The following is a 17,050-nucleotide window of genomic DNA, read 5'->3' on the forward strand; positions in this document are numbered from 1 at the left end:
TACCTTATACATTGTGATACTTTTTTTTTTTTTTTTGTGAGAGGAAGTCTGTGACCTTCATCAGACTGCCAAATAAATCTTCGGATTTAATTACCAACAAAATTCACTCTCTTTGAAGGCAGCCATCATTTCCTATTTGTCTGTGTATCCCCAGTGGTGAACAAAGTGCCTAGTATAGAGTTAGCACTTAATAAGTATTTAGTGTATTATTAAAGGAAAATATTGGTCATCTTATTCACACAAAAAACTTTCAAGGAGTTGGATCTCTCCCTTGCAATTTGTTTTTTAGAGAGTTGCATACAGAGGTTAAGTTACTTCTCCCAGAAACATGGAGCATATTGACAATATAGAACATAGACATATGTCAAAGGTGAAACTAAAATCAAGGGCTTCATAATTCTGATACCTGCCCTATCCATCAGGCCACACTACCTATCTCTCAGAAGTGAGGGTATTATAATCAAAATAATGATAGATATATAAAGATATTTCTCTGAAACTATTTCTTTCCCATGCAGTCTTTCACACAGGTGGAAATACATTAAAAGTGTTCTGCTCCTATTTGAAATACTGAAGGAAAAAAAAAAGTATATATACTGTAAGTCAACCCCTCTCAGAAGTGAAAGAAGAGACTTGAAAAAAAAAATTCTGCTTCAAATTCATCTACCTTATTCTCCCACACAGATGATCTATCAGAAAATAAAAGGATTTACGTGGGTAAGTCATAAAAAGCCACATTAGAGCCCTCTGGGATAATTTTTCAAAATGGTGTATGGTGTTTTAGCCGCGTGATTCTCATTGACTTTAATGGGAGTCATGTGGCTAAAACCACATATGCCTCTTTCAAAACCTATCTCTAAGTGTTCTGTCAGTAACCTTGATAAGTAATAAAATGGTACACTTTCTTTCTTTTCTAGACATATAAACATTATCATGTTTATATCAGCACAATTATGGACTTTTTGTACCATTATAACTGGCCTTAAATCACACCATCCTTAGTATCATGATAGCATAAAGAGAGCATTTTCAACCTGCCTTGGAAAGACATAAAGCCCATAGGATTGCATTGGATTGTGGCAGGCTGAGCTCTCCTGTTAGAAAAATATGTTTATATAGGCTCATTAATTTCAAGAAATTATGTTTATTTGTTCCCTCTGTGAATATAACTCTGTGAGGTTGGGTCATAAAACATAGACACATATACATATGTATGTATACACCTAAGTACAATTTATTTTTGTCATATTTGATAAAATATATATGTCTGTATATATCAGGAATATATCTCTCTGTGTATTTGTATATGTATTGTACACATGAACAAATATGCATTATGTATGCATTTATAAGAACACATTCATATACATATATACACAAATACTTTTTTTTTTTTTTTTACTAGATTCATGATTTCAATGGCACAGGAAGCTATCAGCAAGGAAATTCCCTTTACCAATATAGTTCAACACTTTCTCTGCAATTTATATTTTTAGAAAATTAATATATGTATGTTTGTATATATATATATGCACATGTATATATTTATAATCTCAGATGGTAAATTACTTGTTCAGCATCACGTAGACAGAATATCTCAGAGACTGGACTTGAGGACATCTCTCTATCCAGTCTGTCTTCTCCTCATGTATATTGCACTGTGTGAGTAAATATATACTTATATGTTTTTGTTTTTTTTTTGGTTTTGCATGTCCACAATAGGGAATGGTAATTGTTTCACTTAACAAATGTTTATTGAATGTTGAATGAATAAAATAATGTATATAAATATATGCTTGTAACATATACATATTCCTAGAATAGTGCATACTATAAATATTGGAAACCTAGGGTTTTTTAATAAGATGTGAATAAACATTCAAATATTTCTCCACATTTCTCTGCCAACATATATTAGTTATGAGCTGCAAATATGGCTGCAGTTCCAAGCCTTGATGAAGGAGAACCTGTCCATTGTGCCAAGATGTGTGATGGTTTTAGCATATGGTCAAATGTTTACTAGAAACTATAATGTGGCTTCTAATAAATGTTAAGGCATTACATAATATTACAAGCTCTCACATAGTAATTCATTTCAACAGTTCAACAAATAAAAATATAAGAGTGAAGGAATGCTAATAGGGCAAATAGATTACATGATCAGAATTTCTGTTCTTGTTGGATCCCAAGCCATAATAACTATGTCCAAACACACAGATTCTTATAGCTCAAAGAAACCATAGTGATCATTTAGTGTCTCTACTATCTCTTCCATTTTACAGAAGGAGTTGAAGTTACTAATCTAGTAACAACTTTTTCTTTTTAGGGGAAAAATATTGTATACATTAAAAAAACCATTTAACAATTTTATATCATTTTATTTTTGGAGACTGAGTTTTCCCTATCTCACCCAGGCTGGAAGTCCTATGGCCAATCAAAGACAATCATCATGGAAGCTCTGAAGTGCTCTATTTCTAAACTGGGTACATTTTCTCTTTCTATCTCTCAGGCCCAGGCAGCTTAGTGGTCACCTGCAGGGAGCGTAGGGCATGTCTCAACATTTTTGTTGTTGTTCAGTCCAATTTAGTATGGAAATTCATTTGGCTTGAGTCCTGCAGCTCAGAATTAACAAATTCAAGCAATTTACCAACTTCGGCCTCCTTACTAACAGATTCTACAGGTATGTATTACCTTAACCCAGCTAACAACAGGAAAAGCAAATCACCCCAAAATTAATTTAAAAGGAATTTAGATAACAAGATGTACCAATTTTATACAAGGCTTATAGTATTTCTCAAGGGAAGAAACATCTATTAATACTTTTGATGATGATGAATTTTGATCAGTTCTCTTTCTGTTCCCATGGAGAAAGAAGTACGATAGAAAGGTCAGTAATTCATAGTCACATAGAATGAAGGATACCACAATTCAAAGATACACTCTTTTCTCATGTGAATTTTCCTATTGTCTTTTTTGCATTGTATTGCTCATGCAGAAAGAGCAATGAATTCTTGGTAATATATTAAGATATGCCCAAACAGGCCTATGCTGGTTATTGTCCACTAGAGAATCAAAGCAATTTGTTTTTATACTAAAACTTCATTAATTTTTACCAACCGGAGGGAAAGCCAACCTAAATTAATGAAAATCCAGATTTTAGGATGCTTATATGAAATGTGGTTTTACTACTTTCGTTGATATGAGTAACTCAAATTAGTCTTAATAAAGAGCTGCCAAGAAGAAGTCCGTATTCGGATCTGCTTTAATGAACAGATAAGAATGATTTACAATGGGTATATCATTTATTGATATTTAAGTGGGTCATTTTAATGTGTCTAAAATAATTTGTCTTCTAAAATAATTAAAATATTCCATTCTATACCCTGTTTGAGGGGTTTTAGTTAGGTCCTGCTCTATGACTTTAGTGTAATATCTACTCTGCAATTCATAACATTAGAGAGAAATTTGAGGCACTGTTAGATAAAGTGACATCCAGGATCATACAGCCAGTCTGTTTCAGAAATAAGACTTGAAGTCAGGTTAAACTATCTTTAAGGCTCAAAGATCAAAGTTCATCCATTCTTCCAAACTGCCTCTTATTCTCCTTTTAAGGCATTGAATTTCTTGGCAAATTTATTTTGTCATCGATATTTGAAAAGTACAACTTTAGTTGGTCTCTACACAAATTATAACAATTATCACAATTAGTGGGACTTAAAATCTGCTGAATGATGATTATAATATAAACTGAAAGTTTCAAAAAATAGAAAAAAATCAATTTTAAGGAGGTTAATACTCACACTCACAACATTGACACTATTACTGCATCGTGACTAAAAGCTTTTTTTTAAAGCAGTAAAAATGGTGGTATTGGAATGGAAGTAAAGCAAAAGACATGTTACCCAGAACATTGGGGAAATGGAGAATGCCAATCTTTTTTTAAAATCCCCATTAACTAAAAGTTAATTCATGTTCCTTCAGATAGTTTCTCTGAAATGGTCTCAGATGGCATGAAATATCATGAATTTTCCACCCCTACCTACATTATTTAAAAAGCTTTGACATGGAGGCCCCAAAAGCTAATGCAATCTTGAACTGCATTAAGAGAGACATAGTACCCAGAGAGGCAATGATGCATAGTGGACAGAGAGCTGGTCTCGGAGTTATTAAGATCTGGGCACAAGTCCTGCCTTTGATACATCACCGTAGGTGGCCTTGGGAAAGTTATTTAATCTCTCCCTGTCCTGGGCTGCTCTCTGAGGTTATAAAATGCATAATAGTTGCTGATCTTCACTGGTAATAGTTCCTCACCATGAGTCCCTTATATCAGTGAAATTTTAAGTCTAATCTTTTTTTTAAAGGGGTCCAGGAACATATTAATGTGAAACTGTCTTCTGATGTGGTCAGAACAGATTTAGAGTATTATATTTAGTTCTGATCATCAGATTTCATTATAGAACATATAATAAGAAAAGAATCAGGAAGGTGAAGGATTTAAAAACCATCCCCTCTAAGGATCATTAAAAAATAGAGTTTATTCATTAAATATTTTATATATATATATATATATATATATATATATATATATATTTAAATTGGAGACTTTGGAAGATATGTTAGATGCCTTCAAATACTTGAGGAGGTATTGTTCAGAAGTCACTATCATACTGTGATGTTTTAAAATAGGCAAGAAACTCAGTGTTCAAAAAGATTCCATTTTTTATTTGTAAAATGAAGATAATAATATTTGCAAAATCTACTTCATGAAGTTATAGCAAAGAAAGTACTTTGTAAATTTTAAAGCACTAATTGCCATTGACTAATAGTTATTATTATATTACTTGGCTCTCAAGGATTGAACTGAGATTTTCGAATAGGAGTCATAGAAATACTTCTTTTGCCTTAATATCTGACAAAACTTTCTAACTGTTAGAACTAAGTAAGAGCATCTTGCATTGTCTTAGGTGTTATCTTAGGTGTTTCCCATTACTAGGAGAAGCTACATGGCTACTTTTGGAAGATGTTATGAAAAAGATTCCTTTTCAGGTATTGATTGGATCATATTTCTTCTGAATTTAAAATTCTATAGTTGTTTCTGTTTCTTTGTGTATCCAGTGGATAAGAGTTCCAGATATGGGTTTAGAATGTCTGTATTCAATATTTATGATTCTGACAAATTAATCTTTGGTTTGTATCCTTATCTATGTCTTTCCTTAGGAAACTCAGAATTTAGGTCAAGTCCAGTTATTTACAAAAAGGCAGCAAAAGAACCCTGAGCTCTAATTTGATTGCAAGCATTCTCTCACAGGATAGTTTCTATTTCAATCCACAGAGAAAAAACCAATCAATCAATTTACAATCAATATGAATTTATTAAAGCTCCTATTATGTGTCAGATATTATGCAAAATATAAAGTACTCAAATCCTTTATACATACAGTCATAAAAATTCTCTTTCCTTCTACTACATTCTACCTTTTAGGCATGTACATAGTCCTTCAGATTTAGCACCCTGTGTGGTTGCAAGTCCCTAGAAGAAATATATGTGATCAAAGTTTCAAATTAGGTGATAATAGGAACATTCATTCTTTATATAGACATTTTCTAAGTCAGAAAAAAAGGCTTCATCCTTTACCCTCAATAAGTTTACCAGGATATTCTTGGTCACACTCCTTACATGTATATTTACCACAGTATCCAGAAAATTATTTTGAAGGTTTTAGCTAATAGTATTTCTTACTTGATATAAGAAATGTTGGCTTGCATAATTTTGTGGTTGATGAACTATTGTGTAACACATTTCTTAAAACATTATGTGCAAATATGATCCCTGATAGTTTTCCTAGTGGAATTCAGAAGATAGTGTTATCTTCCAAACATATCTTACTCATATATTTTGTTTGATTAAAGTAAGTATACTAACTTAGAAAGTATATTACTATTTCATCTAAAAACTTGATACAAGAAAAATGCTTCCATATATGAGAAATTGGGATTATACTTTTTCTTTTTACATTTGTGTATTACTGTGATTTTTTATTAAATTACTTACTGAGTAATCAGTTTAATGCATCTTTACAATGTGTCTATAGTTCCAACTTTATTATTATAAAGTCTTTTCCACACGAAACAGGATCTATTTCTAAATGAAGTGTCATCAAGAGAGGCAGCAATGAGTGCATTTGTGCACCCTGTCTTAAACCATCCTTCCTCCATTTGCATTGCTGTTGAAGCATATTTCTTAAGCCCTTGATGTGACTATATCAGCAAAATATAATAAATTAACATGAGTAATCCTCTACTTTTATTATACAGTGTCTTTTCACATGAAAAGCATATAAGTAGGCATGAAATACCATGAATTTTCTACCCCTAACTGCATTACATAAAGAGCTGTCGCTGGTATATGGAGTGCTTTTGCTCTGAATGAACTTCATTAGCTTTGGATTTAGTTGTGCATTCAGGGCACAAGTTGAAAGGCCTACCTGTTTGCTCAGGCTTTTCTTATAGTTTGCCTGAGCAATACAGAGTGGCTATGGCAAGATGAGATAGAGGTATTTTAGGAAATAATTATAAGAAAATGTGGCCCAGTACATTCCTAGAGATCTATTTGAAGGGGACATGCACTTAGTCTCATAAAGAGAAAAATCATAATGGTCAAGAATCATATCTTGTGAATAGGAGCCTCTAATCTGGTCTTCCTGTCAGTCAAAAATTTTGATGGATCACCCCACCATATAAAGAGCACAACATACACACATATATAAATATGTGTTTGTCTGTGTATGTATATTTATATATGTGTGTGCATGTATATTTATTTTCACATATATAGAGATGCATAAATGTGATAAACATATACGTATATCTTTATATACATACATCTTTAATAATATAGTATAAATAATACTGAACTTCACTGTTATTCAATAAACATAATTAATAAATCTTAAGCATTTTCTATGTGTCAATCACTGTCCTTAAACACTAAGAATACAAAATTAAAACCAAAGATAAGGGGAATGCAAATGACAGATTGATGTCCCTCCTAGGAACAAATGGTAGAGTTGATTGGATCATTGGTTCCAGAACTGGAGCTATGGAAGAAGAACACACTTGTAACTTTGACAAGATACGTGGGGAATAAGTAAGTGAGTGAAGTAAGAATATGGGCATTTCTCAAATAGTGAGCTAAATATATTGGTCACCAATCAGAACAGCAGCAACAAACAGCAGGTTCTCAATGAGGAAGTGACATTGATGAATGGGTGAATATATACATATTAAGACTTTCATAAAAATGGTAGAAATAAATTATAGAATATTAAAATCAATGTACTCAGCACTTAGCCAAAATGCTACCCTCCTTACTCCATACCACTCTTTGTCCCCATCCCATAAGATATGTTTTACTTTTAGGTGCATGCATTTAATTATATTTCTGACTCTTTAATCTCAGACAAGTCAGAGAAAGGGACCTAATAGACTGCAAACTTCTGGACTTTCCCTTCCTATTAAAGGAGATAGAAAGGGAGACTTAGTCTGTTACAAACTTTTAAGAATCATTTTCAAATCTCTCTCTTTAAAATAAAGTTTAGCTTCCCTTAAAATCTATATTTCTGACTTTTTCTTTGCCATGGGTGTGTTCTTGAATGACTCTCACTTTGAAACATTGTGGAAGGAGTTGCAGGACTAATTGTGAAGTGTAAATAATTTCATTTTTCTTACCTACATCAAGGGTTATTTTGCAAGAAAGTGTTTTATAAAACAGAAAAAGCTTTATAAATGTAAATTGTTATTGTGTGACTTTAGACAAATTACATAACATTTCAGAGCTTCAGTTACTTCATCTGGAAAAAAGAAAGTGTTGGATTAAATAACCTTGAAGTCTCCTTTTAGTCCTTAATTCTGGGATTTTCTTTCTATATGCAATATTAATTGCTTTACAGAATAGTGGATTATTAGGGAGAATTCACAGAATCCTAGAATGTTAGAACTGGTAGAACTTTCAAACACTCTGTAGCTCAACCCATAACTTAACAACGATTCTCTTTATATCATATCTGAGCAGTAATCAAATTGTCTTTCTTTGAAAACTTCTAGTAAGGCAGAATCCACAAGCTTGATAAGTAGTATGATTCATTTTAATATAAACTTGATTGATAAGAATTTTTTTCTTTACATCACACATCTGCATTGATTTTAGTTCTGCCTTCTGAAATCAAGAACAAATCTAATCCTTTTCTATATGACATTCCTTAATATATTTGAATATAGCAATCATGATTCCCCTCCCCTAATGGTGCCCAATTTGTTTTTTTTTCCTAGACTAGAATCTTTAGGTTTTTAAAATCTCTTCTTCATATCACATGATCCCAAATCAATCAACTAGCGTTTATTAAATGCTTACTATGTGCTAAAAGAATACAAAGGAAAGCAAATAAACAAACAAAAAACCCAAATCCTATTTTCAAGGAGCTTGCAGTCTAAAGGAAAGGCTGATATACAAATTATATATATATATATATATATATATATATATATATATATATATATATATATATATGACAGGATTAAATGGATAATAATTTCAGAAGGAATGCAAGAACATTGGGAGGGGCATCATACCATATATTAGCAAATCCACCCTCGACATTCTTCAGCTTACTGATACCCTTACTAAAATGTGGCAACTAGTACCAGATGTTCAAAGAATATTCTCTAATCTTTGAGGATGATGTTTTCATGAAAATTACCATTTCTCTGTATCTCTGTATGACTCTGACAGAGACAGAATTGTAAACTGGATGGACCACTGGTCCTGAAGCAGTATGGCATTTCATAGGTTGTAATATATTGTAATCTATAAAGTCAAAGAGAAAATTTCTCCTAATTTGAAAACCTTGTGTGTCAAGTACTTAAACTAAACTGTAGGACACATTTTCTCCAGAATCATCTAAAGTAAAATTGTAACAGATTGTAATGTGTAATCATATTGTGAACTGTGAAGATCAAATCCACAAAATTAATTTTTATAACATTTAAATAGAAGTCTGGTTTTTATATTCTATATATTACTGAATCCAGGTCCATATACCATACAGAAATGTGCAATGAAGATCTAATACAGAGAAAGAAGTTATGTGATCAATTATGATGCAGTGTAAAATTTTTTACTAATACCAAATTCAGTGAATTATTTTCTGCAAACTAATAAAGCACAAAGAAGATATAACTTAAAGAAATGATGACATCCAGTCTTCTAATAGTAATAAGTCAAACAAAAAAAATTATTAAAAAGTCTATTATTTGCTGGATGCTAAAGATACAGAAACAAAAAGGAAACAATTACTAGGCTCAAGAAATTTACATTCTGGTGGGAATGACAACATATATTCATATAAGAAGATATAAAACATATATAGATATTTGATATATATATGGTGCCAGATTACCACCCACTTGCAATTAATAAATTGATAATCTGGCACCATCCCACTGCCAAAGCTGAACAAAGTTCCCTTCAAAGTGAGCTTTTTATACTTTTATACTTCAAGAGACAGATGGGTAGAATCATACTTGAGTTCTTTTGGGACAATTTTTCCAAAGATATCCTAGGAGCAGGAGAGGAACAGAGATATAAAAAATTGTGGGGAGGGAGGGAGAAGAATAGTCTTATTTTTGGAATGGGTCCACAAGTGTTGAAGACAAATGGTAAGTACCTACCACACTAGAGATGATGGATTCAGTCTTACCAAGTTTGTTCATGAGGTTTCTAATTCAAATACAAAGAGATCTTGGAGAGGAAGGAAGGCTTGGTAAAAGGGGAGAGAAGAAAGAGATGACCAGAAAAGGTCTCCTGCAAAAGGAAGCTCTTGAGATGTATCTTGAAGGAAACCAGGGCTTCCAAGAATAGATGTGGAATAGAAAATGTAGATAAACATCTACATATTTTTTAAAAAGAAATGATTTTAAAATTTCACAATATTCTTCAAATAAAAAAATAATTCCATTAAAGGGCCTATGAAATTTCTTCTATCTAGGCTTAGAACTATTGTGATCATACCCTAACTTAGTGAGTTAGTCACAGATAAAAATAAAACTGAACCCATATACTATAAGTCTACTTAGAGAAAGAGTAAAATAATTCTGCAGTTACCTAATGGACCAATTGATGAGTACACAGATTCAAATTTAAAAATTCAAAAGATATCTTACATAAAAGACCTTTAAGGCTAGAGATGGTCAATGAAGAAAATATTGGATAAAGTGACAATCACCTGTCTTCTTCCTGCTAATTTTAAAAGAACAGCCCATTCAATATAGGCAGCCCAGATCTTTGGTTCTCCAAGGCATGCTTAATACCACTTTATCAATTTATTAATTGTGAGTGGGTGGTAATCTGGCACCATCCCACTGTCAAAGCTGAACAAAGTTCCCTTCAAAGTGAGCTTTTTATACTTTTATACTTCAAGGGACAGATGGGTAGAATCATACTTGAGTTCTTTTGGGACAATTTTTCCAAAGATATCCTAGGAGCAGGAGAGGAACAGAGATATAAAAAATTGTGGGGAGGGAGGGAGAAGAATAGTCTTATTTTTGGAATGGGTCCACACGTGTTGAAGACAAATGGTAAGTACCTACCATGCTAGAGATGATGGATTCAGTCTTACCAAGTTTGTTCATGAGGTTTCTAATTTCTGTAGTCTTCTATTGCCTTAGTAGGGGGGAAATGATATTAGAACTACTCAGTAATGCCATCCAAACCTTGGTAAGAAGCCACATATAAAATAAAAGCAAATCCTGCTGTCTTTATACCAGTGGGTGTTATACTTGCATAAGAACCCTGGGATCATGCCCTTAATTAGCTAATTATTTAGAAATTAGAAGGGAATCACTTAACAAGAAATACACACCCCATGATACAAATGACATCAGTAGAAAGTAAATTTACTTTTAGGAATTAATAACAGGCGTCAATGAACTACATATGGTTTTCATGTGTAATTAAACACAAATTACAGAGGCAAGAAGTATTTAACATGTTAGTAAATTAATCTCCTCAATTAAAACAAAAACAAAACAAAACAAAAAAGCCCTTAAATTTCTTAATGGAAAGCATCTGCTTTGTCTGCATGAAATATGGAAATGATTTTTCTCTGTCTGAATTCCTGTTTGTCTCAAAGAATTAGTAAGCCTGCTAATAGAGAGAGAGGTGCGAGAGCATAGTAAGCTTCACTGAGGTTGACTAGCACAGGAAAACTTAGAAGAAATCTCCTTCCTCTTATTTTGGCAATTTTTCCTTGTTGTAGTTGACAACAATATAATCGAACATGGAAAATGTAATCCACCCAAAATCATATCCTTTTGGGGAGTTTTCTTTGCCTCAATAAATCAGACATTCCAACCACATAATAGGGAACAGAACTCCTTAAGTTTAATAACTACATTCTCTTGTTTCCTACCAATAAAAAAAGAGCTAATAGACAGTGTACTGGTATTCACTTGTAAAAACAAAAGCATTTTATGTTCTACAAAATTCACCAAAACAATCAAAACACTAAAGAAACAGTGATAACAAGCATTGTTGCTCATTATATAACAAAGAATGTAAACTGGGGAATGCAAATGCTTATGAGGATGATGGGGTTGTCCAAAAACTGTCTGTGGAATGTGTTTATTAGAAGCTCTGTCATATAGTTCCTCCTATTATTCATGAACCAATGATCCAGTTGAGGGGTTATCGCAGACCTTGGCTTTTACTCCTCATTCTCCATCAAGTTGAATTCTTTTTCACAGTTTCATTGCTCATTAGCATCTTCACCAACGAGTGAGCAGGATGCAAGAAACAAGGAAAAATTCAGCTTAGGAAGTTTGGCTGATCGTCAGCACTTATAGAAATTTTCATGAGGGAAAAGATGGAAATAATTGTCTAGTGAGTTACCTGTAAAATTCTAATTTTCCTACTAACAGGAATAATAAAGAGTTAATGCTATATCTCTATCCTTTGACAAAAGCTTACTCTACTGGGCATATACACCATAAAACTTAAATTGGCACTTTTTGAGAGCCAAAGAACTAAGATAAAATATATGTCCATGGATTGGGGAATGGCAAAATAATAATAATAATGACTTAAGAAGTTATGATAAATGAATACAATGGAATACCTCTATGCAATAAAATTTTAAATATAATGAATACAGATGAACATGGAAAAACTTAGATGAATTGATGCAAAGTAAAGTATGCAGAAGAAGTAGAACAACATATATGACAACCAAAGAGGTATGAAAAGGCATCTTCTCTCCTTCTGACCTATTTGCAAAGGGAAAAGACTATGGGTTTGGAATATATAATTTCAGATATTTTGGATACATTGCTTAGTTTTGATAACCCGCTTTTTCTTCTTTTTTCTTCTTTGTAATAGGGGCTATATTTCTAAGAGGCAAAGGAGATATATATTAGGAAAAGACAAGGGAAAAGGACAAGAAATAAACCTTTATATAGCATCTACTATGTACTTGGCACTGTGTTTCGTGCTTTATAAATATTATCTGATATGATAATCTCATTTGATTTGAAAAATTCTGTATTAGATTTCACCATAAATACTATCATTCTAAATGGTATAATAGTATACCAAGGCCACAATACAATGTATTTGTTATCCAGAGTATATCTAAAATAATCTTGGCAAAGAATTTTCACTTGAAAGTACTACTTTGTAAGTCAACTAATATTAACAGCTAGCAATTTAAACTCTAAATACATTTTTAAAAATATTCGTTTACGATGTAGGTAAAAAAAATAAACTAAAGTGCCATTTTGATACTTGTCAAGTATCCCCTTGCATCAGAAGGAAAGGAGGGAGATAGGGAAGAAGGAAGGAAAGAGGAAAGAAGGAAGGAAGGAAAAAGGTACAAAGAAAGGAAGAAAGGAGGATGGAAGGAAAGAAGGAAGGAGGAAAGGAAGGAAGGAAGAAAGGAAGGAAAGGAATGGAATGGAATGGAATTATGGAGGAAGAGATTGAGAGATAGAGAAAGGAAGGAAGGAAGGAAGAAAGGAAGGAAGGAAGGAAGGAAGGAAGGAAGGAAGGAAGGAAGGAAGGAAGGAAGGAAGGAAGGAAGGAAGGAAGGAAGGAAGGGAGAGAGGAAGGAAGAGAGGGAGGAAGGAAGAAAAATAAGTTCATAAAAACAGGAACTGTTATTTTGGGGTATCCTAATGCTCACAAAATCAAGGCAGAAAAAAGCAGAGTTTAAATAGATATATTGACTTTATGTGCCCACAGCCTAAATGAGGTTTAAAATATTAAATTTAAATCCATAATTTAATATATTTTTCTTTTAGTTAAGAACCATGTTACACAGACATGCTTGATGACACTTTTTTCAGATCACCAGTTTGGGATAGGTGAAGAGATCACTGGAACACTGATTAATAATTTTTAAAAATGATTTTATTGCAAATACATAGGTCACTGGCTCTCTATAACATCATGTTCCTCACATGGAATGAAAAATTTTGAGGTCTTTCAGGGAAAACATATTATCCAATTAATTCAGACAGACTTAAAAAGGAAATTATGATTCACTCATATACATATGTATAAATAAATGTATATGTATACATTGCCAAATAATTTTTCAGTTGAAATACTGGGTATCAGACCAAAATCAGTAAACTATTTCCTGAAATTTCAAACAGTTCATAAGATTATGCTTACATAGCTCAAAGACAAGGACTCAATGGATATATTGTACTACAGGAGTAATTCTAACATCTGTCACCAGATGTATATTTTCCAAATATACATATATTGGGTTTTTTTTAACATGACAAAAATTTCAAAACTATAGTTCACCTAGGATAAGTATAGCATTGTGTACAGGGTGTTGGCTTGGTGTGAAGTAATTATGGGAAATAAAGTGAATGTGATATTTAAGCTATACAGACTCATATCAGGTTTCTGTAACAATAATATAAAATGTCTCTCTCTAAAGGTCTCCAGGGAAAACATGGAATATTAATTTTCATAGTGTTTTATTTCAGCATTTCTGTAAGTATTATATATCTGGATAAAACCATGGCTACATACTAGCACCAACAAAGTTGAAAATATTCCATGGGTTGAATGAGAATATTTCTATCCCCAAAAGTGCCAAATAACAGGTCACTCAAGTGAATGGAGAAAGGTATAATTATAGGGGCATTTATTCCCTGTAATGAATTCAACTTTGAAAGCTTTCTATTGTTTATATGTCATATACCAGCTATAAATACAATTTCAAAATGTGCAAAAGAAAAAGAACATGAAAACGTTATATATGTATATATACATACACACATACATACAAGTACTACATTTATTATATTGCTGTGACATACGGTTTTGTGAAGTTACATATAATTTTGAAGGCTTAGAAAACATTTATCAAAAATAAAACTTTTAATTTAGATGTGTTTTCTTATAGAATTACTCATGTTATAAGCTTGCGTTTTCACCATTACTTCAAAATCTGATGAATAGACAAAGTTTATCTTTTTTTTAAGACATGAAATATTCCACTATGAAATATAAACCTTCCCCAATTCATCTTTCACATAGCTGCCAAAGAGATTTTCCTAAAAGATAGGTTTGACAATTTCACTTGCCTGTTCAGTAAATTCCAATGGCTTCCTATCATCTCAACAGTCAAACAGAAACTCCTTGCTTTGGTATTTAAAGCTATTAAATATCTTTTCAGTTTTTTCCCATATTCCTCCCATTCATATGTTCTATGATCCAACTAAATTGACCTTTTTGCTGTTCCTCACATACTACTTTCTATTTCCTTTTTCACTCCTTCTCACAGGCTGTTCCCCATGCTTGAAATGCCTTTCCTCCTCACTTCTGCCCCATCAAAATTCCTTATTTCTTTCAGAGCTCAATTTTAAACATCACTTTTTACACAAGACATTTCTTGATCCATCCCAGTAGTTAGCAGCTCAACCCTTTTACAAATTATCTTCTACTTATTTTGCACATATGAATAAATACATGTCATCTCTATCAATAAAATGTAAACTCCTTGAAGTCAGAAATGATTCTATTTCATCTTGCCCAGTACAGTGCCTGACATAGTGTAGATAATTAGTAAAAACTTGTTGCCTGATTCACTGATTTATTGATTGAAGAATGAAAATACTGATTATAAAAGATAATTACCAGTATTTTGATTAGAAGGGGTACAAATAATAGATATGAAGATTATACTGCATAGTAATAATAATAGTAGAAATGATCTCTAGGTGCTCCAGCTTTGCTAGGTTGAGGAATTTGGAAATTTTAAAAAAAGGAAATATTCATAGAACATCTGATGGTTAATAAAAGGAAGCTTACGTAACCATTTCAGCAAGAATAATTAAATGCAGCTTCTAAGTTTCTGTATGGGCCTATGTTAACTATGCTGTTTTACTGGTCAAAAGCCAGGGAAAGGTTGGAAGGAAGAGCACTTACTACCTCATGTGCTGCTTTTATATTTAGGTCACCAAAACTATATTTTTGACTAAAGCCTTGGGATCCTGGGTTAATTTGATCTCAAATACAATTTCACTACTGTATTTTTTTAGGGAAAAACATAGACTAAGCTAGGGGAGAGGGGATTTCATATACTTTTGTTCCTATCATATAAGAAAGGGGAAGAATTAATAAGAATAATATTTTCATATTCTTGAATATAGTCTGGATGCATATTATGAGTAAGGACTGGATTGAGAAGCATAAAAAGGGGAGTTTGGGAAAGAGTATTCTATATCTCAAAGAAATACTTAAATGTTTAAATTTCAATGACTTTTTTAAGCCAGTTAGCTGCCTGTAATACTCCCAAGCTATTTTTCCATGCAATGTGTGTCAAGTATGGCTCAAACCAAGTTAAAATGAAATTGGGAAATATTTAACAAAATAAATAAAAAAATAAAAATAGACAAAATTGTATTTTAAAACTAAATCAGTATGTAGCTTGTAGGGATCCTTGTGTATGGATTAGTTACTCTCTTTTGTACTTAAAACTTGCCATCACTATCCAGTGGACAGTAGCGCACTGTACCTGATTTGTACGTGGTTCAAAATATGGGTTCAAATTCCAACTCTGGTACTTGCTAACTGTGTGGACCTAAGCAAGAATCTTTAACCTTTCTTTACTTCATTCTGTTTGTCAATAAAACAGAAATGATAATAATAGTTGTAGGACTTACCTTATAGGGTTGTTGGAGGATCAAATGACATAATTTCTTAAAGTACTATATAAATGTCCATTATTATTATCACACAGTGCTTTTAAACTGAAACTTAGTTTTTAGCCATTTTAATGACTCACCATGCAAATATCTAATTTGGTCACTATAAAGCCCAAAATGATGAATACTCTATTTTAAAAATCTTCTGAATTTTATAGAATAGAAACAGCAATGCCCTATAATGAATAGTTATATTTACCAGGATTCCTCATGGATCCATAGCCTTGTTATAATTTAAAATTAAAATTAATTTAATTAATTGACATAATTATTATTTGAATTTTTTAACACATGCTTCATCTCTTATAAAAAGCAATTCTTATAAGTATTTTGATGGCAAATAATCATCTTACCTGATGGACAAGTCGCATTCCTCATCCCTTCTTATCATACAGAATATTCTAAATCAAGTTTACATTCTATCTATTTATTTTAGAGAGAAGAAAAATTAACCTTGAATTTTAAAAATGGAAAGGATCATAGAGATCATGTAACCTAAGCCTCTTATTTTATAGATGGAGAAATCGAGGCTCAGAGAAATTAAATGCAAACTTACACAACTGGCTATTGGCAGAATGAATATACCTCCTGACGTCTAGTTCACTCTCATGCTTCTTTTGATGTCACTTAACACTACTCCCCTAAAGGAAAGAAAACTGAGTCTGAAAGTCATTAGATATGTTTAATATTACCCAGTGGCAGAACAACACCCTACTCTAAGAGAGATTCACTATCCTGAACTTGTTTGGTCAGAGAACAAGCAGGAATGGAC

This window comes from Antechinus flavipes, chromosome 5 (genome assembly GCF_016432865.1).
Source record: "Antechinus flavipes isolate AdamAnt ecotype Samford, QLD, Australia chromosome 5, AdamAnt_v2, whole genome shotgun sequence".
Taxonomy (NCBI): domain Eukaryota; kingdom Metazoa; phylum Chordata; class Mammalia; order Dasyuromorphia; family Dasyuridae; genus Antechinus; species Antechinus flavipes.